Genomic DNA, 2,814 nt, shown 5'->3' with positions numbered 1-2,814 from the left:
AATCTCCAACTCATTCATGCCGTATAAAGCCTGAAACACTTAACATACAGATCACGGCATCGAATGGAATAAAAGGAGAATTAAAATACCTAATTAAAAGTCTCTAGGAAGTATGTTTTCAATCGTGTAATAATTTTAGGAAGGAAATATAAATGCATGCTAATTATATGAATAAGTAGGTAATGATCATGATAAAACCACACAATTAAACACATTATAAACCATAAAATAGTGGTTTATCAACCTCCCCACACTTAAACATTAGCATGTCCTCGTGCTTAGTTGGAGGAGATAAAATAAATGAGTAGGAACATGTAAAAACTCATGCAATGCAATGCAACCTATATATGTGAATGCAACTATATGATTCTTGTCCACTTGATCAAATTTAAATAAGCTCTTCAAAATAATTATAAATCAAGTTCCACTAATTCAATTCTCATATAGTAAGAACAGATAAAAATGCAAGAAGGTAGCTCATGAAAGCAGGGAACATAGAATTTTAAGCATTGAACCCTCACTGATGATGTATGTATACTCTAGTCTCTCCAGTGTATAGGGTAATCACTCTATCCTTCTCTAATCATGCTCCCTAATTTTTGTTCTTCTCCTAACCAATCAACAACATTTAATATACTAATGCAACATCATGAGGTCTTTTCAAGGTTGTAATGGTGCCAGGGTAAAGGTAAGGATACATATATGGTTAAGTGAGCTTATAAATTGAATTTTTAATTAACCCAAACTTTAACATAACCTATATATATTTTATATAACTTTGGAGTTCGTACCTAGCTACCCAGAATTCTCTTTCACAGTCCATACTCATGTATCAACTTTTTATTTTAATTTTATCATACATGCATTGATCTTTGAATTCTTAACTCAGTATTGGGGTAATTTTGTCCCCTTATTTATTTATTGAATATATATATATATATATATATATATATATATATATATATATTAACATAAACATAAAAATAAACATAGCTAATCAATGCACATAGATTTTTGATTCTTATAGTTTCACATGAGTAGGTGTCCAAATTCCCATTATATTATCATGACACATTCCCTTATTATCCTTTGTCCCCACAATTTCCCATACTTAATTAGCACACACAATTCTATCTTAAGCTAACCAAAGATTCAAATTGGGATATATAATTGTTTTTCCGCTTAAGACTAGTAATGTGGTAAATTACAGTACAAATGGGATTTAAAGGCTCAAAGTGGCTAACAAAGGTAATTGAAAGGGTAGGCTTAATTTGGATAAGTGAACTAAACAATTAATGTCCTCAATCATATGCAGCATATTATATTGAACATTGGACATATTGGATGGAACAAAATATAGATTACAATCATAGAGAAGTAAACACACAAGAATAAAACAATTATGGTTAAATAATGTAAACATGCATAAAGGCTCAAATCTCACAGGTTGTGTGTTCTTTAGCTCAAAAAATCATGTTCCAAATACAACTTCAAGCAAATTTAACCTAAAAGTTTTAATTAAAATTAGTGAAATTTTTGTTCCAAAAATAGCATTTTAGAAGAAACTTATTGTCTTTTCAATCAAGTAGAACATGCATGCAACTAATCTATTACTATGCAATTTATCTTATTCTACAAAAGAAAAACTAACTAAATATCCTAATTTATTGGTGTTTAGAGAAGACAAATTACCTCCGGAAGTCAGGTACTGACCGACCTTCTCACACTTAAGGATTTGCACCGTCCTCGGTGCCATCTGTTAGGAACAATGGTGGGCTGGTGGCAGTGTCTCCACAGTCAGGACCGTCATGGCTCCCTCTGCTGGTGAAGGAAGTGGAGTCTGGAGTGTCTGGGTCCTCGTCAGGTCTGTGGTTGCCTGTGAGTAGGTCCTTGAGGTATTTGAAACGGCGGTGGTTGCGGCGCTCTCGGAGCTTTGCTTTCTTTTCTCATGGGTCCAACCGCTTCAGTATTTGATGCAGCAGTTGACTAGTAGATGGTGGAGGAACTGCAGCATCCTCTGTGGACCGGCTGGTAGTGGCAAGTGGTGGCCTGAGATATCTCCCGTTAGGGTCGTACTGATCATCCAGTGGAAGTATGGCTTTGGTGTCTCCAGCTTTGTAGGGGACTCCAGCTGCTGAGACAAGATCAGAGACCAAGGTAGGGAAAGGTAGGTTGCCCATGATCTGCACTTGTTCCATAGCATTCCGGATATGTCTCGGTAAATTTAGAGGATGGTCTGTGAGAATGCACCATAGTAGAACGGACATGTCTGCGGTGAAGGAGGACTCATGAGTGCTCGGGAAGACGTAATGGGACATAATCTGTGGCCATACGTGAGCCTCTAGGGTAAGTGCGGAAGCCGAGATTCCCTTAGGACGGGAACGATGGTATCCAAAGATCCATTTGCTGCCAGGTTGAGTGATAACTATGAGAACAGCGTCCCAGTCAAAGTTGTACGCCTGGCGCTTGATTGCGGCTTTCTGAAAAGTGTCCAATCCTTCCAGAGCAGGGGGGAGATCTAAGGCTTGCTGAATGGCTTCTTCTGTAATGGGGACTTGCTTCTGACGGACAAAGAAAAAATGCAGGGTTGGTAGGTGGAAGTTGGAGTAGAACTCGACCACCCAAGAAAGATTGACCTGCCTTGGCTGTCTCTGTAGGAAACCCCATTGTCTTCGTTCAATTTTTGGCTCAACAAAAGTGGCAACATTGGGCGGGAGGATAAGAAGGTATTCGTTGTTGTAGCTCCGTTACGCTAGGATAGGGAACATCTGCTCACAGTTGCGATTGTGAAATTGCGCAGTGTCCTTTGCTGGG

The sequence above is a fragment of the Arachis stenosperma genome, chromosome 3 (assembly GCF_014773155.1).
Source record: "Arachis stenosperma cultivar V10309 chromosome 3, arast.V10309.gnm1.PFL2, whole genome shotgun sequence".
Lineage (NCBI taxonomy): Eukaryota > Viridiplantae > Streptophyta > Magnoliopsida > Fabales > Fabaceae > Arachis > Arachis stenosperma.
This window is presented reverse-complemented; position numbering follows the sequence as displayed.